Here is a 24,315-nt window from a genome sequence, read left to right as displayed (position 1 = left end):
GACACTGAGCAATAGGACCAGAAACATGGTTAAATCACAGTTCAGTAAAGCACTTTAGCTTAGCTTCAGCACATGCTGGAATGAAGCATTATTCAGGAGGTATTTTAGATGCATTGGTGTTTGAGAGTGTTACTTAAAGATGAACTATGTGCCCTACTGGAAACTTAGACCCATCAGTTCCCATTGGACTTTGGAAATAATTAGGTGCCTGAAATGTTTTGTGAGCCTAAAAATAAGTGGTGCTGCTGGACACTGGAATCAGAGCACCAGATTCTTACTGCTGAAGGAGTGCCTATTACTGCAGAAACTGCATGAGAACAGCCCTCTTGATATGACCCATTCCAAGCTGCATAACAGGACTATCTGCAGCAGTTTGCAAAGACTTGCAACTTTGGCCTGAATAAGAATGTAACTGTACTTTTCAGCAGCAAGGACCTGCTCTTGCTTTGACTTTGGTGTCAAGAGCCTTCACTGAGTTGAGTAGGTGCCATGTACTTGTGCCTGGGGTACAAACAGTGCAGAAGCCTAGTAATGTATAGATGAGAATTGCAGCCACAAAAGAAAATAAGAAAGACAAGCAAATCGCTCTGAAGAAGTTCATATAAATGTGAAACAAGAAGAGAGTTTAGGCTATGTGTGCCAATTTTGGGCTCATTTCAAGAAGGAAATCTGTCCAAATTGTTACTGCTTTTATGTTAGCTGACCTGGAATGAAAACCTCTTTGGAATATCACAGGCCACAAGATATCAGAGCTTAATGAATAGCAAATCATTGCAAACCAGGAAAACATCACTTTTTTAAAATTCTGATGACTAGTGAGCTACATCACAGGAGGTTCCTTACCCACACATTCCTGTATGCTGTAGTTATTAATGACTTGTCATTTTGAGTGGGACAGTATCTAGCAAAGGGCCATACCTTGCTGCTTGGGAGTGCTGAGCTGAATATTCTCTTGGGTCACCAAGTTTATTTTGCGCAGCCAGGCCCCAAGGGGAGACTGCATTCTCATTGTAGTTATCCGTGATTCCAAAAAATGATAAGACAGTAACTACCAGTTATATAACACCATTCATCTCCAACTACTTTATAAACAATGCTACAATAATCTTCTATATACAGACATGATAAGAGGAAAGACTGTGGGAAAGAGGATTGTGCCTTTTATAGGGGGACTGAGCTAGGATGAGGCACAATGATGAGTGGGTTTGGCTGGCCTGAAACATCTAAAATGAAGGGCCACCAAGAGGAGAGAAGGAGAGAGGGAAGGGAGCAGAGATGTACCCCGTGCTCTCCTTTCTGCTCTTTTGCCACCCTCCCGACAGTGGCAGCATGGCTCTTGGTGGCTCTGTGGGCATGGACTGTAAGCCAGCCTCCACTCACTGTGACCCATCTGGTGGGGTCACTGAGCACAGAGGGACAGTTAATGCTGCTTCAAGCTGCATAAATAAATCCTTCTTTTGTGTACTCTTTTTATCTGGACTACGTCAAGAGAAAATGGCACTTTCCCTGGCTGTTCCTTGGCTCCTGGTCCTGCAAACATGGCTCCCTCTGGCCATCCCCTTGGTGGTGGTGGTGAGGAGGGGCTGCTGGATCGGTACACGGAGCACCATGGAGCTTCCCTTCCCTGTGCACTGCCGTTCACCTCAAATTAGGTAACGGAGGGAGTATCCTTGCACTTTCTCTGCCTCCCTCACTATATGTATGTACACAAACAGCTTTATTCCACTGAAACACATCAGTGCAGGCCGTTCTGAGGCAAAACATGGAAACCATTTAACTCTGCAGCAGTGCTACTTCGCAGTAGTGAAGAACGAGATTTCTTTGGGTCATTCAGCAATATGTCATGACCAATAATGAAATTTGATGAAGACCTGCAGGCAGATTGCTGCTGTACTTCAGCAGTAATGAAGGGAGAGCTTTAAAGAGCTAGTCAAGACTTGGGCATCGCATCTTGCCCAAATGATGGGGTCAGTACATTGTATGTCAGTCAGGGTGTTGGAAAGACCTTTCACTTTGATTTTAGGGTTGATCCTGTTTGGGGCTGAGGGGCAGCAGGGAAGCTGTGAGCTAAATCTTTAACAGCATCTGCTTGCCTTTGGTGCTGCTTTAGCTGTCACTGTGTGACCATCAGGTTCACAAGCTTCAACCTCCTTCAGTTGGCTAAGTTAGCTACAAACATTTAAAGAATGAAATAGAAAAGGTGTATATAATACTATAGCCTGAAAAACCTTCAAAATCAGTGTGCCAGAATCAGAGTGCCAAGACATATGTAATATTCAGCACCACAATGTATTTTTAAAACATGCCATTTAGTGTACCTTTAGTAAGTTTTTCTTCTTCACTTTCTTACTGCATACATTAACCTCTCCCTGGTCCACCATGTCACCTTGTTGAACTTCTGTTGTTATTGTCTTAATTTGAGACATAACTGTGCTGATACTCACCAGTGAAACTTGGTCATGCTATTTGATGTTTGTGTGTCAGCTCATTGTAGAAATACACACAGATTCTCTAGTAACTACCTGTGGGTCCACTGGGCAGAAAATACCCCTATCTCTGTATGATGAAATATTGTAAAAAATATGGATACTATATCAGTAATACTATGTCTAATCATATGAGATAAGAAGCTTTATGATAACTGGAGTAGGCAAAAAGTAACGCTAAGAATGATATGGCTAAAGAATTAATTGAAATTAGATGTTGCAAAGATAAATATTAAATTATTTAAAGAAAAAAAGAATAGCATTCACACACAATTAGCATTATATATTGCAGTGCTTTCTCATTCTTGTAATTTAGTAATTTGGTGTCCTTATTTGGTATTTTTTGATTCCCAGGTATCTGTAATATATTTTACAGAGGCTTTCTCATTCTTGTAATTTAGTAATTTGGTGTCCTTATTTGGTATTTTTTGATTCCCAGGTATCTGTAATATATTTTACAGAGGCTGGGAAAAAAAAAGACTAAACCAGGGACAGGCCCTCAGCTGTTACTAACTAGTGACTTAAAGATGGTTTGTCTACCTGTAAGCTTTTTTTTTTTTTCCTCAGTAATACCAGTTGGTCTAATAAAAACTATTCTCTCTATACAAATATTGCAAGTAAGCATATTTGCATAATTAGCACAGCTTCTTTGAACTCACCTATGGATCCAAACCAGTAATTCCAGCTCCAGATTCTCAGCACAGTATCAGCACTATCTAACTTTGTGCATTCCCCACTGTTGGAAATGTGTGGGTCTTGATTCTGTGTTTGTACCAGTTCGTGTGCCACTTTCCTCTTTGAATTTACAGCTTAGCTGGCCTCTATAAGGTAATTACATCTTATCTGCAGTGTGTTGAATCTGACTCATCAAAAAGTTTGCAATTTTGCACTCTAAAACAGATTCCCAGGACACAACGAAGATAGCTAGCTAGTCAAACTTTACACTAGCGTTGCATCCCCATTTTTCGGTTTTTCTTTAAGAACTTCGTGCTAAGGACCTGAATTCTGTTCTCATTCATGCCTGGGTGAACTCAAAGCAACAGCATTCAGAACCACTGGATCTGTCTGCGATCTTGTTTCCATTGTTCTGAAAGAGACCCAACATCCTTTATTTTCAGCGCATTTCTCCTGCTTACACTTGGCATGACATGAAAATGAGGTTAACCTTTCCAATGGAACAGTGTTACTTTGAATTTTCAGCAGTGTAAAGTGACCTGATTTCCAGAAATGATCTATCTAATAGTAAAATTAATAACCATCCTAGCTGGCAGCAAAAGTTTTCCATTAGCACACTAGCTTCCCAGCACAAATATCTATATGATTACTGCACAATGAATTATCCAGACAGAATTCAGAATTTACCAAAAGTAGCCTGTAAATTCTCTTCTGTATTAGTAATCCACTCATGTTCCGTGTCACAAGGAAGATGTTTCCAGAGGAATCAGTGTGGGTTGTAACATTTTTCTGACATGTGGGAGAGCAAAGTGAAAGATATATCTCATCTCTGTGTTTCCACTACTGCCTGCCACGGAGAATGTCATTTGCTGTCTCGTGGGAAGCAGCTTTTAAGCAGCCAGGGGTAACTGTGCAGTTTTTCATGCTGTGTGATGTTTTCCCCTCCTAGAGTTTGTCACCTGCTGCAGTCCTTCTCACATGAGCAAAGACTTAGACTCAGGGTTTCCCAGTCTTAACAAATATTGTCTCAGAAAGCAAAGACACAAGATGAAGAGTTGTTCCTGCAAACAGGGGTGATTTGTACTTTTGCCTTCTGTTGACCCTGCACTTTTCCAACTGTGATTATTCTGCTCTTGGACTACCCTGGCTCTTGCCCTTTGGATTATACCTCACTGCTCACTTCCTCCCTTCACTTTTATCCCACAGGACATTTGATAGTGGTAATAGTCGTTAGTACAAAGCAGTGAGTGACAGGGCCATCCTGCTACAGATGTGATTAGTGCTAGGAATTCCTCATCTTGCTCCCTTCAGCTTTGGATAGATGTGTTGCTATAGCTGGTTATATTTGAAGTTGACATAGGAATAGATGTTGCTAGATAAGCCACCGGGCACCTCTGGTGCAAATCAGTAATAATTCTCTTTTCAGGAGAGTAGTCCTTCCTACAGGTGATGTGCATGATAAAACCGTGCAGCTGTCCTTACCAGCAAACAGCTGCGTAACAAATACCCCTATCCAGGGTTACAGTTTGTGTGCAGATAGTGGAGAAAGAGGTACTGTTTAAATATGCTAGATCAGTGGACAGTACAGCTATCTTAAAGTCCGAGGTGTGTAGAGGGAGCAAGGGTCAGTAAGGTTAAAATTCCCCACTTTGTACAGTAGCACTTCACTGACGGTATCCTAGCAGTTGGTAATTCCCCTCAAAAGTCTCAAAAATCCATACCAGGGTTTTCTTTGCTCCCTCCAGAGCTGGTAGGGATTACTTGGATTCTACCATACTTAATTCTCTCAAGCAAGTTCAATAAAATTTTAAATCTCTCAGTCTTCCCTGTTTAATTGTAAGTGGAAATGCATGTGATTTGAGAGAGAACAGCTGAAAGTGATTTGAATTATTTAAGTAGTATAGCCTTACATTTTTTTTTCCTCTCTTGTTGTAAAATGATTTGAAAATCTGAAGGTTGTAACTGAGGGAAGGCTTTAATGTGATTTTGCAGAGCAGTTTTTATGATTTTTTTACTTCAAAAAACACAGTAATTTTCAAGGCAGTGCTGCATAGTAGGGTTATTTAAAGATAAGAAAGGTTAATGTGAAAATGCATGTTGTTATTATTGTTATTTTATTATTATATAATTAAACCTTGGCATGCTTTAGTTAGGGAATATAATCTTTAGTGTGCTGGGAAATTCCAGCCATGCAAGAAAACTGATGAAAAGAAGTGATCAATCTGGCGAGTGACAGAGATAAGCTGAGCCACTGTGCCTTGAAGGAGACAAGATTCCCTTGAGGGAAGGGAAGAGCAGAAGTCTATAGCAGAGAAGTCATGGCACTCACCTAGGGAAGAAGGTGAAAGGGATGTTTGCTCCCAGGTCTGTTTCTGTATGACAGCTATCGGGCAAAATATCTATGCTGTATCACTCAGGACCATGTTTTAAAAGTCTGCTCAGTTCTTTGAATGAAAGGATATAGGCATGTGTCTTAGGTGAATGTGCCAAACTGTGGATCCCAAGCAGACACTGGCATCTTCTTGCAGCCTGAGTGGGTAAGTCCCAATAAGCAGTAAAATTTCATTCATATTCCTGCGTACCACTTTTCTCAGTTTTCTACACTTTTCTCATCTCCAGATGACCTCCTCCTTGGCTGAAGATTCTGCCTTTATTGGCTCGAATGTCAATGTGTTCAACGTTCAGAGATGCCCCAAACCTCCTTGTGTGCAAAAGGTAGCAAAGGCATTTCAGTCAGTGTTTTGTGCTCTGGAACTGAGAACTGCATTGATTCTTCAGTTGCTCTGTCCTAGGGACTGACAAAACGCAGATGAGCACTGTGAGCTGTGCATAGCTTGCTCATGTACTACAGAAGCACTAATTGTTGTTATTATTATTAAATATTGAAAAAAGATTATGTATTATTAGAAGCTAGTATTTTTAACTTGCTCTCATAGTTTTATTTCTGTTTAATGCAGAATTAATTTGGTGGCTTAGCAGAATGTTCAGAAGCTTATCCTGTTTGTTATTTGTTTGTTTAGGGGGTTGTTTTCAGTATCTCCAAATTTCAGCCACCTTCCTGACATTCTGAATTGCAATTGTCTTCAGCAGGCACTGGAAGAATACCAACAGATGTAAGAAGAATCTCAGTGAGGTATACTGATAAAGGAGCGGAGTCTGACAACTGTATGGTTTTGGAGCACAGGAGTGAAATCTCTCTGGAAGTCTTGGAAACACCATGCATTTCACAACAGAATTTGCACGGCTTCATGCAAACGGAAAACGGGGTAGGTCCTGTTCTTAATAAGGAAGCTGAATATTCCACTGAGAAGGAGGCAGGACTTCTCCTAGACATCCTGACTACATCTGTATTGGCAAATGAAATCTGCCCAGGACCGTTCTGTGACACTGAGACCACCTGGCATGCAACAGCTTGTGTTCATACTCTTAGATTATCTTTCCCTTCAAAGCAGGGTGGCCAGAGGCAGACTGCCTAATAGGCACAGTTCCTGGCCTCTGCCTATTCCCAGACTGTGCCTAGGTAGAGAGCTACCCAGTACAGGCTGCAAGTGTTCCCAGGGCCCTTTAACAATATAGATGATTGTGATTAATTGCTCAGGAATGTCCCCTTGAAACTATTTAATTGAGAAGGGTAGATACAGCTTCAGTTTCTCTCAGCCACCACTGTTCATGTTGAGGGCTGAGGACTGTGCCTTGTATGCTGCTGGCAATGAGGCTGCCCTGTTTGGTTGCTACATGGCATCTTGCTTTCAGGCTCATAGCTAAAAAGATTGAGGTGGGAACAATTTCTTGGAATATCCTAGAAGCTTTACATATTACCTCTCCTGGTACCTTCTGACCTTACACAGTAATCAGTTCCCACTGATTGAGCAGAAGTATTTCTGCAATGACGCTGGCAACTTCCTGCAGCTCGGAGTGAGTAAGTCCCAGTAAGTGGCAAAATAATGATCTAATAATAAAATAAAATAATGATCTAATAAAGTAATGGCTCAATTCTGCACCACCTATACTCAGCATATGCAGCTCTACCAAAAGTCACCACACAAAGCCCCCAGCTTTCTGAGTGCAAATGGAAGAGCACTGGTGTAGGATTTTGTCTACTTGACTCTCCTGTTTGCACAGCCTTACCATTGGCTATACACTGGGTTTCAACCACAGTATCTTGTGGGTTGTGGTATAATTAAGGTCCTGGTGGCCAAGTATTTCCTCTATTCTTGCTGTCAAGTGTGTTGCACTGGAAAATAACTGAAAATTTAGATGAGAAAAAGAGAGTGGGAGATGGGGAGGGAGGATACACTTCTACCTACATGCAAAGAGATTCAGGCAGGAGGAGACCTGGAAAGATCCCAGTGTCACCAACTTCCTTCCCAAAGAGATGGTCACTCACAACGAAATGATTCTCTGCAGATGTTTGCTTGGCCTGACATTGAGAAGGCATTTCTCTGTCATTGCATTGTGTTTACACTGTGGCTTAGATTTGTTTCCCTTTGCTTATATGTTAAGAGGATGATTTGGTCCTAAATTAATTGCAACTTGAGAGGGGAGTGAGGAAGGGTCAAAACAAATATGTACATTATAGGCATTGTTAGCTTCCAAATGGCTTTGTCTTCTCTAAATTTATGTGAGATAAATTCGGGGAAATGCCAAGTAAGGACTGATCTGAACGCATCACTAAGTTTCCCTTGCAGTGCATTGGGATTTTGGATGTAATGCTGGAAGCAGAACTATTACGAGAGCATGTAACTATGTCACTGCTTCCAGTGCTTTAGGAACCGTGGGCCACCCAGTAAGGGCAGGAAATGGACTGTCACTAGACTTTTTCTGCAACTCCAAGGGAAATCTTCTGCCAACAGTTGCTCTGTTGTGGTCTCCACGGAATGGAACATTAGTTAAGTTCTGTCAGATTGAGAAGTGAAAGTAAATGTCTGGAAGTAAATTCCCACTTGAAATCCTGTTTGACACTGTAATTCAGGGATCTCAGCAGCTTTAACTGCAGTAATTTATGAAGTTAATGCCCTCAGTCACACCAACAAGTGGGTGAGAAGCAAGTCCCTCTGAAGGAAGCACTAAGGACAGGTAAATGTATCATGAAAATTTTGGTTTTTAGGTTTTGTAGAAACAAAAATTCCATATGATCTGCTGCTGAACATAGTACTTTTCCTAATGACTTAGTTTTGGCCTTTGTCTCATTGATCTGACAGAAATTTTTACCATCTTAGGACAAGAATGGTATAGACAAGACTTCTGAGTACTGAAGGCCTTTTCGATGATGGCGATTTAAGCAAATATTCTGGGCTGTGGAATTTGCTAGCTGAGGAGTTTCTGCTACAGAAAAGGTTACCCCCAGCAGATGACTGGGCAAAAATGCTTAGGGTGGGATTTATGTCTTATGTGACTGCAGCAAAAACCATCAGAATTTGGGGTCTGGAAAGCAGAGATCCATCATTGGATCAAACTGAACATCATCAAACTTTTGTGTCAGTGCATCATCCTCTTTAAGGTCTATGTCAACAATGAGTAATGTCAAAGACTATCACATTTAGGAACTATTCAATATTTAGAGACAGGATACATACTCAAATTGGATGTTTCCCTGAAAAGGCATGTAGACTTGCAAGGAAGAAAAACTATGATTTAAGAGCCAAACAATATCTTGGAAGTAAGTGAACAAAATTACCATTGGACCCAGTAAGGGGCTGGGGTCTTTCTATTGATTTCCCCTGGAGAGAGATGTTTTAAATATATTATTGCAGTGGACATGGGCAGTGCAATATATGTTTTAAATAATTCAGGAGCATGTCCTCCTCTCTGTTCACTCTGTAATTATGGGTTAATCTTACTGAAGTCAGGAATCCTGCTCAGATAGGCTTAAGGACTGCAGTCATATCTTCTGTTTTCACTTGAGTCTTGACAGACCTAATTAAATAGGGATCTCTCTTACAGTGATAGTATTCGTAGGGCATATGCTGAGGGGAGAAGAGAATATGGAGATAATATGCTGAATATTACCCAAACTCAGCTTGCAAAATGGCAGGGTAGCATGTCTTGTATGTCTACACTTGTTTCCCTGGCAAAGCAGGTGATTCTGGGAAGGTGTGTGAAGGGTCCAAATTTGGAAGAGAAGGTAATTCAAGGCTGATGGCCGGAACAAAATGCTCAAGCCAAAATGCTTCCTCCCTGGGGAAACTCTCCCACAGCCAAATGTAGTCTTGTTTAGCTGTCTGGTTTTAATTCCAGGACTGCAAAGTAAGCATGGCTCTTAAGACCCTGTTTACCACTTTTTTTTTCTGCTCTTTGGTAATGAACCCAAGCATATAGGAATCATGCCTGAATAAAAACCTCACATACCATCCATTCCTCATCCCCGAAAGCCATACTATTCCCTTGCCTGACTTTTCTAATTGAATTGTTGGGGGTGTAAAATCACAGTGTAAAATTTCCTTATGTTATTTGCATAAAGTTTAGAGGCAGGAGCCAATGAAACATACATTGAATTTGTTTTCCTTTTTTAGAAGGAGTTTGCTTTTTGGATCCTTTTTTTCCCCCCCACCCCAGGCTAACTAATGTACATCTGATGTCAGGCTTCCCAGATGAGAATGGTTAGACTGGCGTTGACATTTTTAGAAATATTTGCGAATGGAAAAATATCCTGGGAGTGCTGCCAATGGCTGATTCTATAAAGTTTTAGAGTTTCTATTGAATAGGAAACATAAGCCAGGTACATTGACTGAAAAGACTGAAAAGAAGCCTTACTCCCAAAGTGTGTCCACTCAGGTGTGTGTAATGCATGCCTTCTCAATTTAAGAAAAGGGCAGGAGGGAATTCCAGCAGGTTCTGACTCAGTTAGGGTGCATTCAATTCCCCTTTCTGACCAGATGATAAGCAGCCAATTTTGTGCCTCTTTCCCAGAGGGAGGAACAGCTACAGCAATAGGTCCTGGCAAAAAGAGGATTTTCCAAGGTTTAACTGTGATGGCAGCAAAAAAAGTGGTTCAGACAAATCTCTTGCCCTGATTCATGTCTGTTCCTTCCAGTTTGATGCTGCTGTGACAAGGACAAAAGGACACAGAACTGAGCTGATATGCCAGGAATCAAGCCTGCGGTTTTCCATTTTGGAGGGAGATGGTAGAGTTTGGAGGATGAGTGCAGCTGATCAATAATGCTATGAATGTCAATAACTTTTATAGGCTTTGCAGTGTGCTCATTTTAACTGCCTCATCAGAGCAAATGCCTCATTAACAGATAGTCGCATTTTGTGCTGTGCAGGGCAAATGCTGCTCCCAGAGATTAGCATTGCACCATCCCCTTTACTTCAGCATTGCAGAGAAGCAGCCTACCCTAAGTGCATACGGGTGCCAGACATGCTCTAAGGGAGCAAAATCGATGCTCTCTGAAAACAGATTGGCTACGTCTATATCCAGGGCTACAGCTAGCTCCTGCTGAGCTGTTAGCTCCGTGGAGTTTGGATCTCAGTGGGAGCCTGGAGCCAGGAGCTGATGGAAAGGCAAAACAGTGCTCAGTGAGTAGCAGGGCCTTGCTGCTCCAGCTAGGCTCCATGCGCAGCCTGAGGTGCTGATTGGCAGTGTCTTGCTGCATCCAGAGTGCTCCTTTTCAGCATCACCTTTCTTCTGCCTATGTTATGCTTGCATGCGGACAAGCCTGCGTGGCCATACCTGGTGCTGCATGCTGGCCTCCATGCTGTGGAGTGCATGGTCTGGCCTCGACAGGGTGCTTCAGGCAGCTCATGTTGTGCATGGCCCCCACATTGTGACATGGTGACTTAATGGTGGCCCTAGAAGGAAGCCTAGATGCAGCTATTTGGGCACATCATTTGGTGGTGGGGTTGTTCTGTAACTGCTGTGCAGGGCACTGCAGAAATAGATTATGTCAGCTTTGCACAAAACAGGATATTGAACTGACCTGGATTAGCTCTGATCCTTTCTGTGAAAGGATTTGGTGGTTTCCTAAGGAAACAAAGTTGGTTTTTTTTTTTTTTTTTCAGTCACTCTATTTTGTTTGTCAATAACTTTTGAACTTGTCCAATTTCAACCAAATTTGGCAAAAAGGACACCAGGCTTGACAAAAATATGTTCTTACAACTTTTGTAAAGGTAGCAGTTGCACAGAGGAAAGAAAGACCTAAATTAATACCTCTCTTCTTACGTAAAAGTTATTACATTAGCTCCCCTAAACTCTCAGTCTACCAATACAGAAAAGACATTATGAATGAAATACATTATACACCAGGTTATATTCACAGACTTCCTCTCTGAGCTGTAGCAAATACTGATTAGATGGGGGTTACAGAATAACAGTGAGAAGCAGACTTGTGTTTAGAAATATGACAGTTAATGGCTTGCATAGATAGATACACATAGATACTTCTGGTGGTACTTTCTGAACGTTTTTCAGAATTCTACCTTGCTCCAACATCTGTTTTAACTGAGAGAGCAAGACTCCCCTTGACTTCAGTGAGTTTGGGGTCAGATTCATTAAGGTCCATCTCGTGCCATTCTGATGTTTTACAACTTAAGGAAACAAAGAGAGCAACTTAAAGCTTGTGTTCTTTGCTGCTGCACTGAAGTGGAGAGATTGGAGGGGTAGGAGGAAGGAAGGGGAGAGTTTACAAGAAGACCGTCTCTTTACTATTACACTTTAAATAGAGTGGCTTTAAGTAGATTGACTTACATGCCTTTTAGCAGCCCAGCCCAGCAGCAGCGTCACCTGTAGATCCTTTATTTCCTGGAACTGAGTAATTGCTCATCCTATTTGCTTTTCTAAGCATAAAGCACCCTACAGAGAGGTGGTTGATTCCTCCTTACTTACCCACAACTATCCATATTTGTAAGGCCAATGCTGGCATTTGCTATAGGACCTTCTGGCCTAGAGTATGAAGGGGGAGAAAAGCAGAGCAGACTATTGTGCTGTGTCTAAGACTGAACCTAAAAAGCACAGCTAAGCCCTAAATGTCTTGCCCAGGATCACGCAGTGCCTGGATGTGGAGCAGAGGGCACATTTCCTAATTGGGAAACTAATACCTTATTCCTAAGGATTGTGTGGTCACACTTTTTTCCTTCATGTTTTACATCCTTCAGGTGCTGGTTCTTTCATCCTCTCCTCATGGTGAGAGGTGTGAGCAGTGGAGAATCAGAGGTTTTTAGAAAGGAAATATAGATATACATGTATTAGCAATATATGATGTCTGAGAAGGCGGGTCAGAAAGTGCATCTTGAAGTTTGTTCTTTATCCTCCAAGCTTTGGCCCAGTCCAGAAGGAAGTGTTATTTCCTGCTCTTTTATGGTAGGAGGTTTTGCTGTGCGTGATGAAGAGATTCACTGACTGTAATCATCAACTTAGAGCTCTTAGTTGATTTTCTAAATACCTTGGGCCGAAGTTATTGATCATCCTGAAGGCAGGGTACTTAAACTTGATAGCTTTGCATATGGAAAAATCTGTGTGGGGGTTAAAAGGCATGTTTGATCTGCTGCCATTGTTAAAAAAGACTGCAGCAATTTGTCATAAATGTAGTGAAGGATTTCTTCAGGTATCCCTTAAAACATGAACACCAGGCCAGACACTAGCAACAACTGTAGCTTTTTATCATGCAAAGAAGACAGAATGTAATAATCAGAAGGTAAACAGAAAGAGCCCCATACTTAAAATTTGATTTTTAAGTTAATCTTATAATGTCATGGTGTCCGACTCACTGCTGTTGAATACTCAGCCTGTCCTATTCTGTGAAAAAGCAGCCTTCTTCTGAATTGGAAGAACCACTGCAGAAGAGGGGCAGAGGCCCAAAACACCTAGCTTTGTGTCCAGTGTGGACTTCCAAGTTCTAGAAAAACCTTCGGTGAAAGCTTGTACAGGATTTTGCTTCCCTTTATATTCTTTCACTGCAGAATAAATAGAATGGAGTCTGCTGCAAACTAACTAGAGCAGAACCTGCCATTTTCTCTTGACCGTTTTGAAATAGTCTGCTACAATAGCCCAAGAATGGCATACAGGCAGTTTGTGAAATCATTTTACATGAAGAGATTTCAAAAAGCTTCCCCAAAAGCTACCTACAGGTTATCGACTTTCACTTGAGGACCAGCTGCTCAGTGGCTTTTCAAAATAGTGCTACAAGCCCACACACTAAAACCAGGGACTATCTTAGAAAAGCATCTTTTACAGGAAAAAAGCCACATCCCCACATAATTGGGCTTTACCTTTTGTTTTTCCCCAAGGTGATTAATCATAAGGTATTTGGGGACAGAAGTTTATCTGGGGCATTGCCACAAAATGTGTATGTTCTGAGAATCATCTCTAAGTTTCTATGGCATAGTTTTACATATTTTGGTGACAACTACATTTGTTTGGAGAAAAGGCAATGGCTGTAACAGGGACCTTACTATGGCCCTTCAGACCTTACAATCAGGATGTTACAACAATCTTCCTGCTATAGAGAAAGACCAGGCATTGGAGGTGGGTTTTTTTTAAAGCCGTAGGGTGGGAACACTTGGGAAACTTAATCTGAATGAAGAAAAGGCTGGATCTGAAGTGTGATGACTTCAAATGGAGCAAACTCATCTATGAACAGTCACATCTGGAGTGAAGGTAGGCTGACTCAGTGTAACTTAGTCCACTTTGGAATATGAAAACAAATTAAAACTATATTATTTTCAAGGAGAATGACTATGCAGGACTTGGTCTGGTTGAACTAACCAGACTAAACATGACCTTTCTATAAGTAGACAATCCTCAATTTTAAAAGTTATCTGATCACTCAGGAAAGATATTGAAAGTCATTGATAGGGAGACATGCCATCATTATAATTTGCTGCAAAGAGCATAATTCTTTAAGATGCTGAGCAGTTTTTTTAGGTGCAAAGTTCCTTTTGTCACCTGTGGGTGTTGAAGGCAATTGGTATCTCTCAGGACAAGTTCAGAAGAATCAGACCTAGAGAAGCATTGAGAATGATCTGTGCTGCCTGATGGGCAGATAACACCTTAGCTCTCCTTGCATCTCATGGGTAATGGATGGAGAGTAATTTAATCTTATAAGACATGAAAAATTCTTTACCATTCCTAGCTGCAAAACTCACCAATGACTAGAACTGAGGCCACAGAGAAGCTTGCACAACTCTTCTTTGATTTGAGTTGTGTTTGAACACCAAAGGGCTCATCCTCTGCTATAGAACTGAATGGGGATTTTGCTACAGGTTTCAACAGATGTAGGATCAAGAGCTGTCAGGAACCTTTTCCAGTGCCTGTTGGAGAGAGTAGGAATGTGTCTGAGTTTTGCTCTGGACTCGTGAAAAAAATCACAATGAAAACACTTTGAAAAAGGTTGGGGATGAGATAATTGTTATGCACTGTCAGCTCTGAACCAAAATTGTGATTCAGTTTGTTTCTGTGCTCTCTAGAATGGCATCACATGGCACTATATAAGGCTGCGTGTCATCATCAGGGTGTAATGCTTAACCTGGAAAAAAGGGAGCTGCAGAAGGTAGACAGAATTTGAGGCAAATGGGACTTTGGGCTTTCCTTCAAGAAAATGTATCTGGGGAGTTACAAGTGACAATCTGATATTGAAAGGCCTTCTATAACATCACAGCATGCCGCACTGGTACATAGGAATGAGTGTTTAAAAAGGTGGGTGGAGTAGCAATCTATTCCGTGGGGGGTTTTTTGTTTTGTTTTGTTTTTTAAACTCTGGATAATCTGAATATTTCCATAAAGTCTACCTATGACTGAAGTGGAAAGTAAGCCTGAACTGGTTGCTGCCAAACCCCCTGGATGTTCACTGTGGCAAGAGTTAGGCTCATTCAGATTTAGATGCTAATGAACACTCTGGCTAGTTCCTCTTTAAACTGATTGTTTTTTTAATATACATTCATATACATTTATATACATATTTCAGCATGTATATAAACATTTAGATCCCTGTGATGCATGTAAGTATTTTTCCTTTCCAAATTATATAGCTGCAAATTTTTGGTGTGTATTCATCTAGCTCTTTCCTCTTTCTCTGAAGTTCCTCAAAATTTCCTTTTGTCCTGACCACTGTAAATAAATTGGGCATTTGCCAGCTTCTCTATCTCATGTCTACCTTTCCACAGAAATTACATATATTCAGTGAAACAAGACCATTGAGGATGCTTGCCTAGTCTCCTCCCATGAGGACACCAGAGGTGTCAGTAACAGTTGACGTTAAGCAGGTGCAGACTTCATGGGAAGAAATGACTAACACAGTCAGTGGAAGACAGTCCTTTGAATATGGAATGGGATGTTATGATCTGCTGTAATTTTGTTATTTTGATTTGGGGGCATTTGATTTTGGGTTTCTGTAGTTTCTAGGAGGCCAAGTTAAGGCTGGCGAGTGGCATAAGTTAGGAAGAATGACAATGAATGATTAAGGGCTCCATAGGGCACTGACTGGGTCCATTAGGCATTCTGGTGTCAGTAATCTTGTTTCTGAGGAGATGTTGAAGTGTTATAGTGAAAGTATAACTGCATCTCTTGGCTGTGGATGTGTTGGACTCAGATGAAACATCCTTTTCCTCGTTTTCAATTTGTAAATGGCCTGGTTCTTTGAACAGCTACAAAAAACGTGAGTGAAAGTGGCTTATCAAGCTGTCATTCAAGTTTTGACAGCCTCTGTGAGGCTCAGAGACATCACCTCATACGGGTTCTACCAGCAGCTGTTGAATTTGTGTTCTGTCAGACTCAGCATTGCCTCACCTGCCTGAATTTGCCCTTATTGACAGCTGTAGGACCAGGAACATGACTTGGTGTTACTTTATATTGAGAGGGATGGTGTTGTTTCAGTAGTCCCTGCCTTATTCTTAAGGTACTTTGTTCCTGATCTTCCTTCCCAGCTCACAGAGAAAGATGTCTGCCCTCATAGAGCCTGTGCAGAAGAAGGGACAGAAGAAAAATGATGCCACAGAATGATGGCTCTCATATCACTGAACATACGAAGTCTGATTTGATTAAATTGGATGCATAGAAATGAAAGAGATAATTTAACCCTTACGGTGGCAGTTGAAGTGTGCAGTTTTGGTAGATGCCAGTGTCTGTCTTAGAAACAATAGACCTGGTCCTGATCCAGTGGAAGACTCCTGGAGCCTTGCCATCAGCTGCACAGGGATCAGAATCGAGCTCAGCGTCCTGTTTTAGCAAGAGTGCAGTTCAAGGGGAGGATACTGACAAACTGCTTGATATTGTCCCATTCTACGAAATTAGAATATTTGTCAATAACTTAATACTGAATCCAATTGGCATCAGCTAATTTCTTGGGCAAGCCTGTTACAATATTCAGTATCACTATTGGATTTCAAAGGTGTGTTTGCTCAATTATTCTTTTCATAAAATCCCTTAATAAGGAAGTCTGCTCTCCATCTGGTGCTGATCTTACTTAAGTTACAGTGAGATTGGCTGCTAGTTCATTTGTGTACAGAATAAGTATAAAAATTGCAAATCTGTTAATAGTGATAAGTCCAAAATATACTTGTAGATTCTTGAGAAAGTAAACTATGAACCTTTCATCTTAAGACACGAGCTCTTTGTAAGATGAAAAATTATCTCACACATCTATGGTGCTGCAATGTCAAGTAGTGATGCTTGTTTTTTGCAGATTCCTTTCCTGTTAACTCTTGTTCCAAATACAGTACTATAATACTTGTCATAAAACTGGTTACACTTATGACTTTAAAGATTCTGTTCTATCCTTAAGGCTGCATCAGTTACTTTAAGTGCTTTTCAGTGATGCACTGAGCAAGAAACTAGTATCTTTCTGTGTTGCTTTCAGTGCCCAACAACATTTATATCCAATGGTGGGCATCCATTTACCGTGAAGCTGCAGTTGCAGGGAATGCAGTGTACAGACATCAGGTGATTTGATCAAGGCTATCCAGAAATAAATCGTCATTGTATATAGTTTAGGATTTAGTTTACCTTCTAGGTCAAAACTCCTTCTCCTGAATCACTAAAATAAAATCCTAATAGTTTTACTTTTTTCTAGAATCTCTACTAAAAATCTTTTTAAAAATAAGTAAGGGAAATTTGCTAGCAGATTAGGATGGAGCTTGCTAGGTGTAGGCCTAAAATGGCATGTGTTCATAAAAGAAACGTTTCATGGCTTTGTGGCTTAACAATGCCAAAAGACATTTTGTTAGGTAAGGATGTAAATATCCAAGCTAGAAGTCTATAATGACACCAACCACCAGTCACAGAATCAGAGCTTCAGTGACCTTTTCATTGAAAGAGCAAGAAGGGGAGGAGGGTGTGGAGGGTTGGTCTCAGCCTCCCAAGCTGTCAGAGATGAACGATCCTTCCAGGAGGCTGGCAGTAGTGAGAAAACACTGTCGGCTGCTCTATTTGACAGCTAGTTGACTGAAGTCCTTTGTGATCTTCAACTCTGAAGTTGACTGGGTATACCGTACTTCACACCCCATGATTTCTGGTTTGCTTCCTGCATAAGCTTCAACCACTTAATTTTTCATGTGAAGTGAAAGGAGGAGAGAATCAACATGAGAGACTCAGGTTCAAGTCCCTCGTCAGAATGCTGCCAACTTGGAGTTTGAACTGGCTTTTTACCATCCCAAGCAGATATCTGCTGAAGGAATGAGTTTATACTTTTGGTGCTCTCTTTTTCACAAGCAATCCCACCCAGGGCTTGACGCATAACACAGAAGAGTATAGTAGGTCAGGCTTTATTCATCCACCTGACTGATGCATCTGGCAATGTGACAAGACACAGAAATCCTCCCTTTAAACTTCTCTTTTGTTATCCTCTACTGCATGTTTCATGGTGTTCACGGTTGTCCTGTGAAGTCACACCGAGTGAGACAATTCTTTTTGTTGTTTCAGTTAGCAACAGGTTTAGACTGACCAGGAACAATTGCACAGTTACTGGCCAGGAAATGTGATCTTTCAGTCTAAAATGTCATTGGGGGAATTCTTTTAACCTTTCTTCTGAGGGCCTAACATCATTCAGAGAAGGTGATTAACTGGAGAAGTCCCTGCCCCTGTTCTATTCCATGTAACAGCTGACTACAAATGAGCTCATTGGACTGTGCCTCTGCATCCTTCTTTCCTGGTGTTTGTTTCCTCTCCTGGAAGAGGTGAGGGTGAAGAAGTGCAGAAACCCAGTACCAACCTGATGTGAATGGAGGGGTCCTCTTTGCAAGTGGTTCCCCAGCTGTTCTGAGCAATTGCTTTCCTGGCCTTTCATGCCTCTCAGATGATAAGACAAGGTTGGAAAGTAAGATATTGTCAGAGTCCTGTTTAATTCATAATTAGCTTAGAACAGCTCCAGACAAACACAAGTTCAGGACAAGAGACTGCAGTTTAGGACAAACATTACTCTAAAGGACTGCTGATAAGGATTTGACAAGTGAAAACTTGTCTTTGAGTCAGTAATACCAAGGAGCCTGGGATATTATCTACTGAACAGAACACTCACAGCTGCTCACAGCAGGACACTGCTGCTTTATCAGGCTTTTCTTTGGCTGTTCCAATTCCCCTTAGCTTTTTCTTCCCTTCTTCCCTTCTTCCATATCATCTTTCAAACTGCAACAGCATTTGTTGTCCTGAGGTTGCTGATTCTAGTGGAAGAGATTCTGGTGGAAGCTTCTACTGCAATTTACTCAGTTTTCATTTCAGGTCTCTAGTCACATCATCCTCTGGCTCTTGCTGTGAGTGTCCTCTTGCTGTGAGTGTCCTCCAGCTGGTGGAATTGTCTGGGAGACATGATGTGACTGGTGTGCTGCAGTCACATTTCTAGATTGAGGGTGGACTAAGGGAAGCTTCTGCCCTTTGTGTTCAGTGAAGACCTGACATTTGAATGTGGTGAGGATGTACAAGCCTTCAGTCTTCCTTCTCTCGCTTGCATATCTGCTGCCCTCCAGGTAGCCAGTCATTGGGAATGGACAATAGAAGAGAGCAGAGGATGTGATGGGTGACTTGAGTTGGCATCTGGACGCTGAAGAGTGAAGTGTGTTTGCTGCATTAGGCTACTTCACCAACACAGGACTCATTGCCCCCTGGTTCACCATCAGAAATCCCCATGAAGGACTTGAGTGGACGTGGCAGGATATTTTTGCCCCCAGGCTAATTTGGAGAACAAAACAGACACAGGAATACAACATGCTTTGTCTTCTCCAGTATTAGCTTTGAGAGAATGGAAAAGCAGGAGGCCAGGCAATCTAAAAGGATGAGATAAAAAGCTAGTTGAAACCTTCTGGTGAAGTTCTCTTTGAAAGTTGGAATAACACACTGGAGCACAAATGATCCCTCTGCTCACCTTACTCTGGAAGCAAGCTACTCCTACCATTTCAGCAGAATTACTTCAGCTAGGTAACCAAAAAAGTCCTCAGAGAGCTCACTGCTCCAGTAAGTAAATGGGAATCTTACTACTGAGTGGAATCCACAGCCCCGAGTTAGGATTTTAATTCCCTTTCCCCACATAAATGCCTTTTCTACCAGGTTGTAGGTATTCTGTGGGCAAGGGATCTTTGACTCCTTCTAGTGGAGAATTTCATTTTTTAAAGTCACAGGGCCAAAAAGGAAGAAGCAGCAGCCTTCTAGCTTCAGTCAGTGGTTATTTCCTGGTAAGAATCTTTTTGTAAGGGTGGTATATTGTCCAGTTGCTGATTGAAGTGATGCTGAGGTACTCCCTCTAGCACAGGGAATATTCACTTGTTCATACGAAGTGTGAATCCTCTGTGACCATTGCTTCTGACTGCTTACAAAATGCCCTCAGGAAGCTGGAGATGAAAGTTCAAATACAGCCAAAGGAGGGAACTGGGAATCTTGGAGAAGAGCTCGAGCACTCAGCTTGGCGAAACAAGAGAGTAACTGTATTTCCTCTGACCATCCTAATTTCTGAGACCTGGTAGAGCCTGACCCTGAGGTCCTAATAGGTGAACGCCCTGTCACTTCTGGGGTTAAACAGAGGCCAGAACCTGGGCATTTGAAAAACTGAATCTCCTAAGAAGTGTGAATGCAGGGTTATACAGCAGCAGACTGGCTTGGGATTGTGATGTTTTGCACTTTGGTTTATGGTGCCTACATATGCAATTAGTAGGGATATTTTTTTATGACCTGGTCCTTCCTTCCCACATCAAGTAACTGTGTTTTGGCCTCATGAAGTACAGATCCTCAATGGTCTGTCTAGCGTGGCATCCAAGATCATGTCCTGAGATGATGCAGTTAATGAAGGAGCATTTTACTTTTATCCCAGTTGATTTACTGATACTGAATTTCACTAACCTGTCTCCCGTGAGGCCCTCATCACCTCACAGGAGGAGCCCTGTGAGCTTTCTAAAGGCTTGTAAGGTGTCAACTACCCATATAACTATCTGTAAATTGAACATTTCTACCACCTTCCTATCCAGGCACATGACCAAGGCAATAAATACAGGACAAACAGCAACCCTAACAAATACTGAAGACAATTTGCTAAAGACACTGCAGCTGTAGGACAAAGCAGTAAGTTATGTTGTCTCTCTTTGTTTTTTAGAGTGACCTGGAGCTCATGCAGTTGTGCTGTCCACGGCATTGTCTTCCATAGCACACTAGTGAGCCACAAGACTGGGATAGAAATTCCAGTGTGTGGGGGGGGTGTGAGTCATGGGATGGTGAGTGAAAGAAACAGCAGGATAAAAATAACAGAGCACACTACGATGCAGAATATTAATCTCTCACCCCGTGTTATCCTTGCTTGTACTGCATATACTACTATATCATACCATGGATACTCTATTGCCCAAAACAGATCTCTCTGTACGCCGCTCTGAAAGATTATGGCTCCAGATGCCAGATTGCTGGGGCTTTTAATATTTGTGCCTTTAAAATGGCTGAAAAGTCTTAATCAAGAAGACATTGCAAGAGAAAAAATATAACCAAATAATATCAAAATGCCACTTCTGCAGCATTCAGAATTTTTGTATTTTACATAAAAATGTAAGGCTCCAATTAATTTAACATCAATTGAATTGATTTGGAATTATTTCTCTTTTAGAGTTCCTGTCTTTTTCCAACTTTCATTTTGCATTACTTCCTGCTTTCCTTCAGAGGGAGAAAAGAAAGAAGAAAAGTGCAAAAATACCCTGAAAAAAATGACAAAATATTCAAATTTGATTCTAGTTAACATGAATCACTAGGGGGGAAAAAAGATAGAATCAGTAAAATTGGTAGAAAAGCCAAATGTTTAACTTTGAAATGTCATTCCCTATTTTTCTGTTCAGATCTGCCATTCTGGCCTGGCTGAGCTTTATTCTGAGGGAATCAGTTGCAAGAAAATCAGGAGCCCTTCTACACAACTATTATTTTCAGCTTGACTAGTTTTAAGTATGTAAGTAAAACATCTAAGTTAGGGACCCAGTCACCTTGATGTCTCCTATAGTCAACGGAGCAAAACAGGGATTTGCAGAGAGCTGTTCAGAGCTTAGGAAGACTATTACCATTGTTATTTTTCAATTCAGTCAGGAATCTGGGCCTCATTCCTGCATCATAAAGGGCAGCAGGAGCTTTTCCTTAACTTCAAAGGGCACCAGCTCTGGCTCTGAGTTTTCCCTGCAGAATACCACATGGACAGCTCTTTTGTTTGAAGCTCAGTGCCTCTTTTCTTTGGGCGTGGGGAGAAATGTTTATTTTATTTTGCATAGATTCAGTTCAAAATCTTCCAAATGGATTTCACTCTGCCTTTTTTCACAGAAGTCATCCTTCAGCTTTGTCAGGACTGCAGAAACCATTGCTGAAACAGGAACATAGTGGCAGGGCAGCCTTCTCCAACCATCAGCAAGGTGGTCGCGTGGTCCCAGGGATGCAATACTCAATACACAATAATGTGCAGCTCTCCCTCCTCGTTGCCTTTTCAGGGTGCCTGATAGAGTGAGGCATTTGAACACGCACTGAAAAAAGATGCTGTTTAATCATGGCATTTCAGGTGATTTGATTTAAGTCATGCGGGTGTATGTGAAGTAGTACATTTGAGGTGTGCAGTTATGATAATACTTCTTCCTCCCTTCCAGATCTTGCTGAAAACAATTTCTTTGATCCTCTAAGCTAAGATACTTTGTATAATCCTTTTTCTTTTTTTCCTTTTTTTTTTTTTTTCTATTTTGTCTTAAAGAGGCTACCTGGGAAGCTATTTGGGAATATCTGTATATATAAGTGTGTGTGTGTGTGTGTACACACATATATATACATTATCTAAATATATATTGGTTTTAACCAATCTTCTGGGTTTTTTACATTTATATTTGCATCTATTTAACTTATTCCCATATATCCTGTCTTTTTATTTTTCAATATACAAAGAATTTTTTTCTTTAATTACACAAAAAATGAAAGTCATTGTAATCATAGTTTGTTGTCTTTGGAACACATTTTATTTACTATTCAATAGCCACTGTTTTTATTAGGACATCGTTTGATCGTAACTTTAGGCCCAATAAAGTTCCAGGGCTAATCTCCTGGGAGAGGATATTTGTAGTCCATATTTTCAGAGAGAGAGTTTGGAAGTAGAAAAAAGCTTAGGTATTTAGGCCTTAGTTCAGCTTTGAAGTCAGGAGAAATTTGTCCATTGCAAATAGTCGTTTGGCCACCTGAATCAATAAGCATGTGCAAATATCCAGCTTGAAGGGGTAGTTGTATTCACTGTATTCATGGCAAGCAGAAACATATGCCTTCATTTGTATATATTACTGCAGGGAGACTGGCCTATTTTTCTTTGGAAAAAAATCTGCCTTAAAAATCTAACTTGCAAGAACTCTAAGAGGTGAAAAATAAAGTTTTTCTGCAGGATATTTGGTTATGTAAACAAACTGGTGAAGAGACTTTTCCAGCAGGATATCCACTCATGGTGCTTGATGACACTCAATGAATATTAACTCCCTTACGAAGACAGTGAAATAATGGTGCATCTTTCATTTGGCCATAATTCTGTATCTGATGTGGATCCTAACGATTTGCTCTTGATATTGACTATAACTTTTCACATTACAAAAGGCTTATTGCTTTTCTCCTACAGATGCTGCCCATTAGGAAGAAATTGCTGCAGAGACTGAAACCAAATCTGTTTATTCCTTGTTCTCAAACCATCTTCAGTTAGGAGACATTGCTGAAAAACTTTCACCTGGATAAATAACCATGATGTCTCCATCAAGAATACATCCTCAGTGAATTAGAATTCTTTTATTCAAATTGTTGAAAATCTGTTCTGCTTGGAGGTTTATATCATATGGAAATTATTCAGCACCACAAAAGGAGTATGCTGAGGCCCCATAAAAGTTTAAAAGCTACTTTGAACTCACTCTCGGGCACAAGGAGACTTTATTACTTGAGATTTTGTTTGGAAATATATCATAAATGAGTTTTTCTTATACATTAGATATCTTCTACCATGGCTCTTTCATATCCAAATTTCTCATCATTCTGGAATAAAATTAAGGCATTTGTGCTTTTTCTTTTTTGGCACTCATCTTTGTTTATTTATTTTGTATTCTTGATGTGTTGCATCTCTGGAGTTAGTATTCAACTTTTAGCATAAAAATGCTGTACATACAAGTCTAGAATGCCTCTGAAGATTACTCTAATTTTTAATGTGACTTTGACTTGAACATTTCTTTTCCTGCTTATGTTGCTATTTGAAAAATGTGCATTACCTGTATTCTTTATGCCTTTTGCCCTTTCTAAACTCAATAAAATTCTCTTCTTCCTGCAGAATATCATATGTGCATAGCAGTGATAAAAGTTTTTGAATAACAATGATTGATAATTAGATATAGATTAGATATAGATGTAAATACAGATGTAGAGTAATCTATTTGTATCTGTCACACCCTGAAAGTCTCCTGATGTGTGATTTGAAGTGCTGAAAATATACCAGTGACCAGTAAATTCAGTTCAGGAATATGTCTCCATAAGGCTATTTTGGACTTGAAAAGTAGATTTCCCTGCTCCCTAAATATGTACGTTTATTACATTTTACACCATGGCCAAAGTTTAGAACTGGTATTATTAGCCATGTGAGTCAATGGAGTAGTACCCATTTCATCAGGCTGCATGTCTGTTATGTCACTGCAGCTCAGGGATAAATAAAAGACTGCAGTATGTCCTTTGTCACAGAATACAGAAGTGCCTGAGGAGTGTCAGCATAACCTTTTG

At 40.8% G+C, this 24,315-nt stretch overlaps 1 protein-coding gene across 4 annotated transcripts in view; it reads left to right on the top strand.

Annotated features, from left to right (window-relative positions):
- LOC112986813 (potassium voltage-gated channel subfamily A member 5-like) overlaps positions 1-23,876 on the top strand; it is a 29,514-nt gene extending 5,638 nt beyond the window's left edge. For 2 of the 4 annotated variants that reach the window (XR_003260117.2, XM_026106285.2), the window contains 3 exons: positions 5,781-5,876; positions 6,249-6,427; positions 23,180-23,876. The gene's annotated coding sequence lies outside the window, so the exon portion shown is untranslated. Of the gene's footprint in view, positions 1-5,780; positions 5,877-6,248; positions 6,428-22,025; positions 22,094-23,179 lie in introns of all 4 variants that reach the window. The other 2 variants (XM_026106283.2, XM_026106284.2) reach the window with 2 other exon arrangements.
- Positions 23,877-24,315: the final 439 nt, after the last annotated feature.

Source organism: Dromaius novaehollandiae, chromosome 1 (assembly GCF_036370855.1).
Source record: "Dromaius novaehollandiae isolate bDroNov1 chromosome 1, bDroNov1.hap1, whole genome shotgun sequence".
In the NCBI taxonomy this organism is placed as follows: Eukaryota; Metazoa; Chordata; class Aves; order Casuariiformes; family Dromaiidae; genus Dromaius; species Dromaius novaehollandiae.
The sequence above is the reverse complement of the archived record's forward strand: the minus strand, read 5'-3'. Positions and strand labels throughout refer to the sequence as shown.